The sequence below is a fragment of the Arachis hypogaea genome, chromosome 16 (genome assembly GCF_003086295.3).
Source record: "Arachis hypogaea cultivar Tifrunner chromosome 16, arahy.Tifrunner.gnm2.J5K5, whole genome shotgun sequence".
Lineage (NCBI taxonomy): Eukaryota > Viridiplantae > Streptophyta > Magnoliopsida > Fabales > Fabaceae > Arachis > Arachis hypogaea.
The window spans coordinates 132,927,411-132,942,617 of NC_092051.1; positions in this window are offsets into that span (position 1 = coordinate 132,927,411).

Consider the following 15,207-nt stretch of genomic DNA (forward strand, 5'->3'; position numbering starts at 1 on the left):
TAAAAAGAAAAGTCTATAACGGGTGAGAACATCGTTCTCGCAGGTTCTTAATAGAAGATTTAAGAATTGTCATAAGAAGATATTCAAAAGAAAATTATTTTCATACGCAGTGATTATCGCTCGTCTTATGAATCTTTTTGAAAACCGACGGTTAATTATCCAAAAGCTCAAAATTCATATTTTAAATTTATAAAAGCCAATCGAACATAATATTCAAAGGATTTTACTACAAACCAAAGGACCAAACTTACCACCGATTCATCTAATCACAGCCTCTGACCCAGACATAACCAAATCATGACCTCCGATCCAACACATAATCAAATCATAGTCTCCAACCCAAAATATAATCAAATTACCACTCAAACTACCACGATTCGAACCAACCGGTCACAATCACAAGTAATAAAGTTCAAATACAATCAAGAGCAATTACAACGAGTATGACAATTAGCAGTTAAACAGAAATATTCACAGAGACAAACCAAATACAATATGCACACCCAAATAGTGTCACACAGATGCAAATGATGCATGCCTGCCCTATGGCCAATGAGCTCATCTGTCGATTATACAGCCAAACCCGACATATCCGATAGCGAACCCTGGCCTGGACAATCTCTTGGTGCGCGCAACCCCAAGGAGAATTCACTCTCCTTGGAGGAATTATCCGGAAAGGTTTAAGTGTCCGACCACATCTTGCAACGGAGGGTCAACAAAGTCTCAAATCTCGACCTGGAGCAAGTGCGGTGAACCACTGCATCTAGCCAGGGAGTTTCAATCATCTTAACCAGGAGCAAGTGGGGCGAACCACACCCTTGCATTTGTCCCGGGAGCCCAAGTACTTACCTGGAGTAAGCGGGACAAAACCACAATTCTTGCATTTATCCAAGAAGCTTAAATACTATCCGGGAGCAAGAAGGATAAAACCACAATCCTTGTGTCTACCCCGTAAGCTTAAATACCAAAATCTCTTTTAAAAGCAATTTAAATCTATTTCTCTTTCATAAATCTCAGTTTCACCAAAATTCAAAAGTCCCAAATCGACTTCAATAATCAATTCTTCTTTCAAAACTCAATTCTCACTTAATCGGATTTCCTAAATTACCTCAAATCATTTTAAATTCAAACCTCATTCAAAGATAAAAGAAAATCATTTATTAGTTAAATCCCTCAGTAAGGCCTCTAGACTTTAAAGGAGCGACAACCAATCTCATCTTTTTAAACCAACTTACAAAACTTTTTCAAGAATCAAAATATCAATTTAAAGTATCCTCACGGTCTCCAATCGTCGTCTCAAAATTAAATAAGTTAAATCATAAACCAACTTCAAAATCATTTCAAGCTTTCAAACTTTTTCAACAAGGCTCAAGCCATACCAGTTAGAAATTGAAAATCCTAATTGAAAATTCCAAAAGCATTTATCTCAAATCCATTATTTTAATTGCTCTAAAATCTTTAAAAGTACTCAAAACATATCTCTTTTGATTAAAATAAATCAAACCAAACTCATTTTTCTTTAAATTCATTAAAATTCTTAAATCATGACTCTTTTCTCTAGTTAAATCAAAATTAAATAAAATAATTCTTTAATCAAATTTAACCAAAATAAAATTTCCAAAATTCTCATAAAAATTTTAGCAGTACCTTCCTTAAAACTCGGACTTTTCCATCCTTCTCGAGTCCTAACCAAATCATTTCCGATAAATCAAACAAAACCAATTCCAATATCTCAAATCATTCTATCAAAATCCAAAAACCAATTCCAAGAAACCAGTCCAACAACGACCAACTTAACAAACTAAATCAGCAAATAAGAATAACCAACCTCAATAATACAATCAACTAGATAAATATTCACATTCATTTAAAATAGTTTAGTTCAATCCATAAGACTCGCGTCTTCACAAAAATATATTTTTTTCATATTAATATCGATTTGTAACAATTCTTGAAAGTAAACTGAGTTTAAAAAAATACCCATACTTTGAATAGTCAAAACCCAAAAGCTATAAAATGCATCAAAACCCTTTTCTACCAGCCCGTAGCAGCGACAAATGCAACCACAAATCTACATCATATCTGTAACAACAGCAGCAACTCCAATCGCGACATGCAATAACTAGAACTCGACCTATGGCTAAAGAGGAACAAGACAATGGAGTGGCAACAGCTCCGGCTGTGTTTTCCTGGCGTCTAGACTGTTGAACGACAGTGAGGAACCCCTGGCGGCATGGAACAGCAGCAACAGCGGTATACCAACTCCTCCCACGGCTCTTTCACACTTGTAGTAGTGATGGCTTCCTCCGGTGACAGCCCAAGCAGTGATGACAACGACATAAACAACGGCAGTAGTGGCAACACGGTTGTCACCCACAACCGTCGCGTTTTTCATCTTTGCGGGCTCCCTCTCTCCTTTCGCAAGCTCGCACCAACGACGACAACGGCTCCCTCACGGCTCCATGATGGCGACGACGGCGTCATGGCGCGGGACAGCTCTTCTTCTTTTGGCACGTCGCGTCATCGGCACCAGCAACGGCCCTTCTCCTGTGCGATGCTCTCTCTCTCTCTCAACGCCTCCTCCACCCTTGGACAGCGATTGCAACGCGACGACGACGACACAACGACAGCGGTGGCAACGTCTCCCTCTTTTCCACTAGCGCTATCTCTTTCTCGGATCTCCTTCTCTCAGTGCGTGTGTGAGTGTGTTTGTTTAGTGTGTGTAGGTTGATGAGTGAAGGCTGAGGGTGAGGGTGTGAGGGAGATGAGGGTGCGGTGGCTAGGTAGAAGAGTGAGGGTGGGTTAGGGTAAAAATTAAGGTTAGAGTTTTAATTTGAGAGAAATTGGTAAGAATAGGTTGATAATTTCAAATAAAAATAGGGATAATATAGTAATTGAAGACCAATTTTAATTCAACAATAATTATATATAAAAATACTATTTATTCATCAATTTATAAATTATTTTTAAATAAATACTCTAATCCAAGAATTAGAGATAATCAAATTAAGTTCCTTTAAAATCATAAATAAGGTTTAAGATCTAAATATTCAAAATATGGTATATAAAATTCTCATTATTTTTTAATTACTAAAAATTCAAATTATAAATAAAAAATTGTCTGATTTATATATAAAAATTCCTAAAAATATAATTCTAAAATATAATAAATCATAAATAACTTATTATTTAATTTCTAAAAATCTGGAGACTTACATTTTAAAATTTAACAAAATCACCAAACCGTAAAAGGATGATGTCACAATGAATGAATAACGCTGATGTGGCTATCGGAAGAGAGCTCCAGCGACCTTCTTCTTCTTCTTCTTCGTGTTCGCTGCTTTTTTTCCTCAACACGCCGATGCGTCCCCTTCTACCATGGTAGCTAAAGAAGAAGACTGCTATGACACGTCGCTGCACCTCGCCACGTTCTTCCTGTTCGCCGCTTCTTCTTCTTCAACAGCTGCTGCGTCCCATTCGCGTCCCCTTCCGGCATGGCAGTATCTTGCTGCGTTCTCGTGTTTGCCGCTTCTTCTTCTTCAACACGCTGTTGCGTTCCTTTCGCGTCCCCTCCGCCATGGCAACATCTCGCCGTTGTGTTCCCTTCCGCCACGGCAAAGAAGAAGAACAACAACAACACCACCAAAAACGTCCCCGGAGCTCTCTACCATCATCGAAGCTCTCTTTCGACAGTCACATCAACGTTTTTCATTTACTGTGACGTCATTCTTTTACAGTTAGACGATTTTGTCAAATTTTAAAATCTTTCAGGGGATATTTTGTCAATAACATAAGTCATGTATGATTTTGTCAATTTCAAAATCATTCGAATGTCGATTTGATATTTACCTCAAAATGCAAATTTGTGTACCCTAATAGAAGTAAAAAAAATCTCTCAAGTGCATCCTATGGAGTATGGACATAATAAGTTTAATGCTAGTGTACTAAGATACGTATATTATTATAACGATTTAACTACAATATTATGTATTCGTATTATTGTATTCGTATGGTTAATTAAATATTTAATTTAAAAAAAATTAACGATTTAAATTTTTAATTAAAAAATTAACAATTTAACATTTTAAAATTCTCCAAAATATGAGTAAAATCTCTTAATATATCGATATAATATTTTAGATAGTATTGTGTTAGTTTAATTTTTATTTTTTATTTTATTTAATTTTATTTAACTAAAATTATAAAATATTTAATTTAAAATTATTTAATAAAAATAAATATACTCATATAATTAATTATAAGTACAATCATTAAGGAAAAAAATAGATAAGAATCAACCCATGAATCTGGTTTAGGCTTAATTTGGTAAAATTTTTACTTTTCAAAAGTAGCTTATAAAAACTAATTTTTAAAAGATAACTTTTTAAAAGTTGTAGTATTTATATTTGGAAATCAAATTAAAAATAGTTTTTAATAAACACAAGAAACAATAATTGCATTTGGTAAAATAATTTTTAAAATTTAAAAATACTATAATAGACATAAATACAAGCATTAAATTTAAAAATTAGTTAATATATGAGGTTATATTAGATTTTTAAATTTTAAAAAGTATAAACTAATTTTAAAAAATTTTATCTTAAGTACTTTTAAAAATATTTTGATCTTTTAAAAATTGTAAATACAAGAATATAATCTTTTTAATTTATCAAATATAAAATAAAAAAATTAAACTTTTAAAAAATAAAAACACACCTTAAAAAATTTTTACCAAACTAATTCTTAGCATGTCGACTTGGAGCTAAAGAAAGAAATAATAAGCACATAAACAAACGAATAGAAGGAAAAAAGAACAACCAAGGTGCACACTTGGCAAAATTAGAATAGTGCAATGATAATGGGCAAGGACATTTTGTGGCTAGCAGATTTTCCTCAAACAGTTTTGCAGCAATGTTCCTATATTGGAGAAGAATCATAATTAAATTTTTGGGGAGATTGACTTCCATTATATAGTTGACGATTAATAAAAAACTCAAATAAAAAAAGGAGAGAAAATATAACACGCATTTTTCCTTTGAGAGCTTTATCTTTTCTTTATTGGGCTTTCTTAAAATGTTTTTTTTCTAATATTTTCTACTCTATCTTTTTATAATTTAAAATGGCTCATTTCATTAATACTTGAATGAGAAATTATAAAAAAAAATAAAAATGATAAAAGATAAGAGAAATAAATTGTGAAAAGTCATATTTTTTATATCATGGTAATGATGATTTTGATTGTTAGAACTAGAAATTAGTTCCTCTTCTCTAAATAGTAGATTCTAAAAACCATTTTAAATCGGTCAAACCGTAAACTGACGAAAAAATAATTCAATTAAAAATATAACTGTCTATTTCAAAAATCGTAAATGAACCGTTGAACGGACCGAAAATCGCTTGGTCGAATCGAACTAGGACCTGGCTAGTTTTCAAAAAAGCTCACGGATGTAGCACGAGAAGCAACCTAGATCCAACAAGCAGTGAGCAAAAAGGAAGAAGGCAACTTAAAATGGCGAGGCGGAGTAGTTCACACGACGCAGTTCACAGCTACACGGACGAGGGGAGGAGGCGAGGAGAAATGGCAAGGCAGAGTAGTTCAGGGCTTCACGCCACACAGATGAGGAACAGAGTCGCGCGAAATGCTAGGGGCAGAAGCAAGGAAAAATGCGAGGCTCCAGCGTAGTTGAAAATGATGCGGCAATGACACTAATGGTGACGCAGCGGTGACATTATTGGTGGCGTGGTGGGCACTAGTACACTACTGCTAAGTTGTTGTGCATGCTGTTGAATGGTTTCTTTTGAAATTTTTAAATGATTCTTGGAGTTGAGCACATTCTCCAACTTGTGATGTCTAAATAACCAAGTCCATTAAGATTGGCAAAGGAATGTGGAGATCTCTAATTGGAGTAAATCTCCATAATAGTCCCTGAGATTCACGTGAATACTCAATGTAGTCCTCAAGATCCCAATTTTCTCATAGTAGTCCCCCAAATAGAGCTCCAAACACTCACACTACAAAAAACAGGGTTAAAACGGCGGTTATTTTTGGAAATTACGGCGGTTAGAACCGCCATTATTACCAAAAATGGCGCCTCCAAGAAACGCCGTTATTCTGGGTGCCATTCTGGTTATTACGGCGATTTTCAGAAAATCGCCGTAATAACCAGTGGATAAAATGGCAGTTTTTTAAGGGTTAAAATGGCGGTTTATAACCGCCATTATTTCTGGATAAAATGGCGTCTATAATCGCCGTTTTTTACCAGGATGTTGTGGCATCATTTCTGTTTAAAATGGCAGTTTTTAACCGCCGTTTTTACCATTATAATCGCCATTTTTACCAGGTTATAATGGCATCTTTTGTGTTTAAAATGGCAGTTTCTAACCGCCGTTTTTACCAGGTTATAATGGCATCATTTTTGTTTAAAATGGCAGTTTTTAACCGCCATTTTTACCAGCGTATAATGGCATCGTTTTCATTTAAAATGGGAGTTTCTAACTGCCGTTTGTACCTAATTATGATGACAATTTTATGCGTTTTAAAATAAGATTGAAACCACTAATTTAAAGTGATATTTTCGAAACTCACTTAAAAATCTCATAATAACTAAAAGGTATAGCCATAAATCAAACATCATAAGATAATTTTTAATTCATACATGATCCAAAAGTCATAATCCAAGTCATAATTGAAATGTCATAATCCAAAAATAAAGTATCAAAATAACATTTTTCAATAGTATGTCTTAACATATAATCCTTAATATACGTTTTAACATATCAAGCAAGGTCATGCTTCCTTGTTGCTTACTCCAGAAGACCTACTTCCTAACTCTTTTGGTGATGGAATCTCACTCTCCTAATCCAATTCCTACAATAAAAATATAATTATTATGAGCACAAGAAATACAAGAAAAAGGCATATATTAATAATAAGTGGATAATTATGAATTTGAATTCATCTAAAAAAAATTCACATATTAACGTTTCTTCCATCCAATTTTCTTCCTCTAATTTTCATGGAACCAAACAACACATAAATGGAAAATTATTGTTCTTTTACTAACCGTACCAAAAATGCAAAATATAGAGGTTGAATAGCTAACTGGAACACAAGAATTAACATGAAAGCAGAATATAATGCAAACAAATATTAATAAAATTTAACTAGTATATATGGCTGACAAGAAATCTTTAAGTGCTCAGATAAGACCACCAAAGAAAAAAAGACTACAAAAAGATAGTTACTCCAACAAACAAAGACACATTAGTAACTAGATTATTAGTAAGTCCCAGTCCAATAATTAACTCGTTTAATTATAGTTAACACATTCTTTCAATAATCTAGTCTAGGTGTAGAATCTATAAGTGGAGCCGTGGAGGCATCAACAGCAATGTTCCTCAAGCCCCCTATCGTTGATGCCAACATAATGCACACTCCATTCTATGCAGGCTGTAGCATATTAAAGCAAAGGAAAAAAAAGAGGATAATTCTATGCAGGCTCCAACTTTCTCTCTTGTTTGCCACTTGCCACTTTCTCTTGTGCGTGTTTCGTGATTTTTCAATCCATGACTTATCGATTGACATGACTAAGAAGGACTACAAATAATAATTTTGTGGCTGTAACAATGGCTTTGTGAACTTTTTCTTCTCAAGTAGTTGTATATATGCAAATTAATTTTTTTCTACAAGATAAAAAAAGACAAAAAATAAATAGAGCAAATATATTATTCTTAAATTATAATTTATAAAAAAAATTCGTAACTTTAGGTAGCATAAGTCAGTTGAGAGAGATTCATCCATGTGCCATGTGGGTGCTTGGTGCCACATTATATGACTGCCACGATAACTGAAAGCACTATCTTTATCATTGTGATGGCTGTCTAAAATATGACTTGTGTAGCACATAGTTAACACAATTGGATAGTACGCTCTTGAATAATAATCAAGTGACATTATCAAATCACAAAATCTATGTTGACAAAACTTTCCTTACTACAAAAATAAAGAACATTTGACAAGCTCATGTAATGGAATAGACCATGATACATAAACTGAAAGAGAAACAAACCAATGCAATAAGGTAAAAAATTTCACAAAAAGATCTCATTTTTAGTATTTGTAAGAGCACTTAAGAAAACAATATTACTATCTTAATTTCCAAAATCAAGCTAAATGCAAGATAAATACTAAAAATAAAGAATAGATTGTTGCAACAGTGAAGTAAGCATTCAATTCAAACACTTGAAGAAGCAAACCAACGACAATTGCTGGAGAACAGCAGCAAAAATCACATACATGGTAAGCAAAAATTAGATATTAAAAACTTACTTAAATAATATTCTAAAGGAAAATATAAGAAAATTATAATTGCCTCTTTCAAATGATAATTTTCCTTCTTTTTTCTTTCCCAGCAAATATTAAAACTTGAAGCTTTCAAAGTAAAGTAGCTAGCAGCAAGAATTGAAGAAAATTTAAAACCTGTTTCACATGAAAAATTATCACCAACAAATTTATGTTAGTTAAAGCAAGTTAGTTAGTTATCTAAATAATCAAACAACTGGTTTACATGAGAACACAAAGATACACTATCTGTTTTCATTAATTCTTATTTCTTCATTCCTTGGTCAAATGTAAAATCTGGTGGCGCCTATTTGAATAATTGATTAAAAATCAGTTAAAAGTCTCAAACACAAGTAAGACAAGCGAATTTAATAGTCAATATAGGGTATCCGAAGACATGTAAAATTGAAACTGAAAGTTAAAATATAAATAGGGGTCAGCAAAAACAAGCTATGTGAATTAAAAAGAGGCCTAACATGTGAATAAGAAATAGAATATACTAAAGCTAATTCCATGATTACAAGCATGATTACAAGCATGAAAGCTAATTCCATGAACCCGTTTACTTGTGCAAAGACTGCAACAAAGTAAAGCTAATTATCATTACCGAATAAAATATTAATTATTAATTAGTAATGTAACAAAAATTAAATAAATAACTAAAAGAGATGAATAATTAAGTAGAGCGATACTCAAATTAAATAGAATGTACTTTAAAATTGACTCTAGAGATAAAAAAAATTAGTTATTTCATTTTTTTTTCCTTTTTACAATTGGCCGAATATTGTTAGCAATAAATTTCATGGCTTAAGTCCTTTGGGCTCATCATCCAGCATGGTGATTTGCTACCTTTCTTACATTATTTATTGTTTTGGGGGACAGGGGAAGAAATATTTGAATGCTTTGTACTGATATTCACACATAAAATGATGTAAAATGATGTAATATCTTTTATAGTTTCATTAACATATAAGGACATCTTTATCCTCACACAAATTGAAACAAATAATCTATTTAATTAACAAACTCGAAACTGAGTGCAATTTCAACATCATCAAACTAAGAGTAGTATCATAGCTTCATCGATCTATAGCTAAAAAGGCAAAGATGTACATAGTAAGGAAATAATAGAGCCTTAATTAATGGATTGAAATTTCAAACCAAATTTTTAAAATAATAGAGTTGCTTTTCATTACAAAGTCAAAAAAGAAAGAGAAATAGATAATAATAGTAATAATAATAATAGACCATTATATACATAGTGGTCCCTAGGCTTATTTCTGGTGATGAATCATCACCGGAGTGCTTATGTGGCCTCGTTTTGTCACATTGGATGGCTCCAAAATGTTGTCGTTTTGGTTTGGCATCCTGGTGTATAAAAAACGACGCCGTTTGAATGATATGTAGCATGACAAATAATTTTGCCTCCAATACAAACACTTCACTCGTCTCTTCTTCTTCCACCCCCCACTTCTTCTTCGTCTCTTCATCAATGTCGTTGTCGTAGGGTTCTGTTGCTGGGGTTGAAAAAGTTGAGAGAAGAACTAATCTGACTGAAGACTCTTTTAGTTTTTCCCTCCTCCACCAGAAGCACGGGGTTCAACAATCCTCATCAGACTCAAGATAACCTTTTTTTTTTTTACCTTGGATTTCCAATACAGTGTTGGTTCTTCATTATATGTAAGTTGTTAGTGTGGTTGAGATTTTCTCATTTTGTTGTCATTGTAGTCTCTAGGGTTTGAAGGTAGGTTGGGGTTTTGTGGGATGCTCTATTTTACCTGAATAAAACAAGAATAGGATAAACGATATTTATAGAATTGAAAAAATATGTGTTCTTATGGTGTTGATTTTGTTTTTTTTTTTATGCATTAGTAGGCCAACAAAATCTACTTGTATTAAGTGCAAATTTTGAATTTATTGCAGATGGAATAGATGTTGGACATCATGTTTCATCATGGGGGTGATTTAAAAAAAATGCAGAAGGGATAAAGGTATATTCTCCAGACAATAAGGAGTGTTTAGGTGATGTAGATACCGATACTCTAGATGTCTTCTACATACGGAATTACCATAAGGAGCTTGGGTACAATGACATAAAGCATTGTTGGTGGCATGTTCCTAGAAAAGACTTGGAGAATGGGTTGAGAAACCTAAATAGTGACAAAGAAATAAGAGAGATGGTGAATTGTGCTAGGAGAAATGATGGAGTGATTGATGTATAGTTTGAGCCTGGAGTGTCAGTGCTGGAAGTCTTAGAGGGCAATAACACAGTTGTATATTTGGATAATGATAGTGGAGATGGGTGTAATACTACTATAGAGGCTATTGTGAATCCCCCCTCCCCCTTCAAAATGAGACTTATGCAGTCATAGTTACTCCCACCACCAATTTTGTACCCAATAGACATAGCAAGTCCAGCTCCAACAAAAACAAAAAATGTCCCAAAAAAACACAACTATCACCCTCAAAAATTAAAGTTGTAACCACATCCAAAGTCACATAGCCACCACCAGTTTCAACGACTCCAAACCAGCTGACTACACACAACACTAACCTTCCCAAACCAACCAACCCCCCCCCCAGACAACAAAGCCCACCAGAATCATCAAGTCCACTAAGCTCAGCAAGCCCACCAGAATCATCCAGCCCACCAAGCCCAGCCAATGCACCAACTCAGATAAGTCCAACAAGCCAAAATTGCCTAACAAATCCAGTATATCAAGGAGACCCTGTACAAGGTCTGCTACTAGAGGATTTAAGAGTAAAGTATTTAACAATGAAGTTTTCTTTGAAGTGTCTTCTGACTCCTATGACAGTGCAGAAGATAGCCTTTTTAGGCCAGGTCTTGATGAAGACAGCTCCTTTGATTCTGATACTGCTGTCAATATTGGGAGTAGGATTAGAAAAAATAAAGTACAGACAGACATGCCAACCAGAAATGTTAATTCACTCACTAAAGGAAAGGATAAGATATTGCTTGAAGATGATACTTTGGTTTAGGAGTTAGCGACGATGAGGTTGATCTTGGATTTGTCGGTAGTTTTGTTGAAGGTGCAGATGATGGATTAGATCCTAGTGTTGATTCATATGGCACCAATTTATGGCACTCAGAGGAGATGAAGACTCCTCCAAATTCAAAAGATGAGCTGGAAGAAGACTATGATTCTGAAGATGCATGTCCTATCTTTAGAGAGGGTGCAAGATTTGGGAAGATGCATCTTGAGGTTGGCATGAAGTTTGGAACCAAGTGGAATTTTAGAGAAGCTGTGAGAAAATATACAATTCAAGAGAGTAGGAGCATAAAGCTGGTTAAGAATGATAACATAAGGTGCAGGACACTTTGTAAGGTTAAGGAGTGTCCATGGGTAGCCTATGCATCAAGAGACCATGAAGACACGTGTTGGTAAATTAAAACCTTTAACGATGACCACACTTGTCCTAGAAAGGACAAAAATAGGTGCATGATGCTAAGAAGGTGAGAAAATATTATAGTTTTAAACACTGCGAGGCTACAACTTATTTCAAGACACGATTTGATTTGACACTAAATAAGAACTTAGTTTCAAGGGCCTTAATGGATGCTAGAATTGTGGTGTATGTTGATGAGAAAGAGTAATATAGGATGGTTTGAGATTATAGTATGACCTTGCTAAAAATTAATCCTGGTTCCATGGTGCAAATATGTACCACACCACAACCAGATGGTGAAGTTACATTTGATAAGATGTATGTGTGCTTAAGTGGCTGTAAAAATGGGTTTAAGGCTGGCTGTCGTCCGTTGATAGGCTTGGATGGGGCATTCCTAAAGACATAGTTTGGTGGACAAATTTTGTCAGCAGTCGGGCTAGATGCAAATAATCATATCTATGTAATAGCTTAGGCTATTGTTAGGGTGGAGAATACAGAGAACTGAAAATGGTTTCTTGAGTTACTACGTCTAGACTTGGGCTACTACAAAGATAAGGCTGGTGCTTCATAACAGATATGCAAAAGGTATGGAGACATCTTACATTTTGTGCTAATCTGATTCTATGATATATTAATACTTGTAGGTTTCATTAGCTATGTGATTGTGCTATTACATATAATTGCTATTATATGTTATCTTTTAGATGATGATAAGAATGGTTAGTGTGACTAGTCCGGGACTATTATGGTTTATTATATTAAAAGTCAGGGACTTTTATGAGTATACTAGATGAATGTTAGGGACTTTTATGGGAAAAATGAGTAAATAGTAGGGACTGTTATGGTTATCGACTTGACAGTCAGGGACTTTTATGTGTATATTAGATGAATGGTTAGATATGTATACATATGATGATGTCTAAACTGTTACATGATGTTCCTAACTGTCAGGGACTGATATCAGCAGTGCAAGAGATGATGTCCAATGTGCATCACCATTTTTGCGTTTGGCATTTATGGAAAATTTTCAACAAGAATTGGAAGAACCTACAGCTACGGGGACTTTTGTGGGAATGTGCAAGGGCAACGACTTATCACAAGTTTAGGGATGGAATGGACAAGATAAAAAGACTAAATGAGGATGCATGGACATATTTAGACAAGTTGCTAATGGATGCTTGGACCAGAAGCTTATTCAGCCATAAGCCAAAGTTGGATAGAATATGTAATAATGCTTGTGAGGTGTTCAATATAAAGATCAAAGATGCAAGAGCCAATCCCATTATAACATTGCTAGAGGAGGTTCGAATGTTCGTTATGCGGATCATAGCAAAAAACAAGATGAAATTAAACAATCACACTGAAAAGCTCACACCGGTTATAAAGAGTAGACTGGAGAAAGTAAAAAAGAGTCTAAGAATTGGAAGCCTATTTGGACTGGGATAACGGATACAAAAAATTTGAGGTGCATGGACACCTAACTAACCATGTCATAGACATAGAAAAAAATTATGTACCTGCCAATTTTGGATGCTTACAGGTTAGATGATTATGTATAACAATTATGTTTTTATCCCAAGTAATTACATGACGCTATACGACTAAGATGCATGGTTGATGTGATTGTTGGGCATATGCAGGTATTCTTTGTGTGCATGCGTGTGCTGCACTTTTCTCGGGTTAACAAGCAACTAGAAGATTTTTGTCACAGATGGCTAACGATACAGTCATACATGGAAACATATAATTATCACATTCATCCAATTCCTGGGCAACCATTATGGGAGCAAGCAGATGACTGCAATAGGCCACATACACCAAAAATCAAGAAGAAACTTGAAAAACTCAAGATAAAGAGAAGGATGGATGTAGATGAGAAAGGTAGAGGAGGATCTAAAAAGCCTAAAGTTAATACCAAATTTTTTAGTAACAATAGAGATAATATACATCTAAAAAGACAATTGGGAACCTTTACTTGTAGCTTCTATGGTGAAAAGGGACATATAAAAGGAGAGGTTGCAAAAAGAAGATGGTGAATGATGCTAGTACTGCTGTCACTGCTGCTAAAGCTGCTGAGAAGAAGAAAAATGATGGAAGTGATCCTGCACCTGAGCAGCAAGTTGAGCAGCCCCAAGATGATGGTGACCAAGGTAATGGAGAAAATAATTCTGTTGTGCAGCTTACTGACAATGCACTACCCACTATTGTTGTACAACCAGTGCAGATACAGATATCTCAGCCAACTGCTTCTGAGACAGAAGATTCTCAACAGCTAGTTTAATATTTATATCATTAGGCTTTTATGATTCAGGTGAATGCTCATTTATGTGTAATGCCCATTTTTATTCATATAGGATCCTAGTATGAAAAGGCCTTCAAAGTTGTCACCAAGAAGAAGATCATTTCCACTGGCAATCTCTCCAATAGTGAATCTTATGCAGGGTGAGGAATAGCAACAAAATTTGCCAATTTGATGAAGTTCATCCCAACTCCAGGATTTAAGCTTCCAAGAAAGAAGAATTGAAGACTTAAATGTATATAGGGCCTTCTGTTTTGTGTTATTAAAACTTTTCACTAGACAATAACTATACAAGGATGTGTGATCCTTTATGTTTTGTTGTGAAGTCTTTCTTTTTTAGGCAACTACATTTAGTAGCTTCATGTTAGTTGACTACCCTTTATGTTTGTTACTGGCTGTTTTTTGCTAAATTATGAAATTTATCTTAATACACTTATGCTTTGTGGTTTTCAATCACTTTTGTTGCCTTCTTTAACATATTACTGTTTTTGGTTCATTTCATGAACAAATATAAATACAATAAACTCATAGTTAACTAGGTTATCATTCCATCAACAAACACCATTTTTACATATATTGCTCATCCCATGAATACAGAAAACCCACCACCAACTCATTCATGATTTACAATACAGGATAACCATCAACACTATCAATACAGACACAACTAACATTAACAACTGGGTAACCACTTTTTGCATCCGGACATCTTTCTCCAACCTCCGAAGTCTAGAATTAAAGTTCATCTTCACTTGATGATCATCACCAGAAGATTTTGATTTATCAACCTGTTCATCATTCCTACCACACCATTTCTTTTCACTTGTCTGTAATTAACTGATTATGTTAGGACAAAAATTCTACTTTTGATCATGCTAAAAATTGATTATGGCAAGAATTCTATTATGGAAAAAGGAAGCTTGTTGATAGAGAGAGGATAGTAACGGAGGAGGAGGGTAAATAGATGATGGACGAGGTAAGGGTAGTGATGGAGGGCGGTGAGAGTGGAAGAAAGAAAAGGAATGGGAAAGGTTAGGGGTGAGGTGTTCAACGGAATGCTACTGAGTGGGTTATATTGAATGGAGGAGGGTGGCTTCGGGAAGATTGGTGTTTAGGTTCACAGAGTAGAGAAATAGGAAACAGGGTGGTTCCTCTATGT